This window comes from Penaeus monodon, chromosome 29 (assembly GCF_015228065.2).
Source record: "Penaeus monodon isolate SGIC_2016 chromosome 29, NSTDA_Pmon_1, whole genome shotgun sequence".
NCBI classification, from domain to species: domain Eukaryota; kingdom Metazoa; phylum Arthropoda; class Malacostraca; order Decapoda; family Penaeidae; genus Penaeus; species Penaeus monodon.
In genome coordinates this window covers 34,134,284-34,134,593 of record NC_051414.1, presented here as the reverse complement: position 1 = coordinate 34,134,593, position 310 = coordinate 34,134,284, and the positions used below count along the sequence as shown (strand labels likewise).

The following is a 310-nucleotide window of genomic DNA, read 5'->3' as shown; positions in this document are numbered from 1 at the left end:
TTAAATATTACTCATATTTCTCATACTATTGGAGACCTCTTGTCCCTCAAGGTTCAATACACACGTATACTTGGGTCGGCCACATGACCACACCTCTGACGAGCCAGCGTATGTTGTGCCCTTATGAGAATGTGATTTTGCTGCAAAGGCAGTTTGACCACTTAAAGAGACATGTTAAAAGGGTAAAGTTTTAGGTTCACTTGTGCATAGATTTTTTTTAAGTTGATGGAATTTGTAATTTAATAGGGCGGTAATATTGTAAGAGTAAATAGCCATATTGTTAACCCTTGCTGCTGGGGGCTGTCTGTGC

The 310-nt window shown here is 39.7% G+C and overlaps 1 pseudogene; it reads left to right on the top strand.

The window, feature by feature from the left end:
• The window catches only part of LOC119591854, a 7,722-nt pseudogene that overhangs the window by 6,342 nt on the left and 1,070 nt on the right, over positions 1-310 (top strand).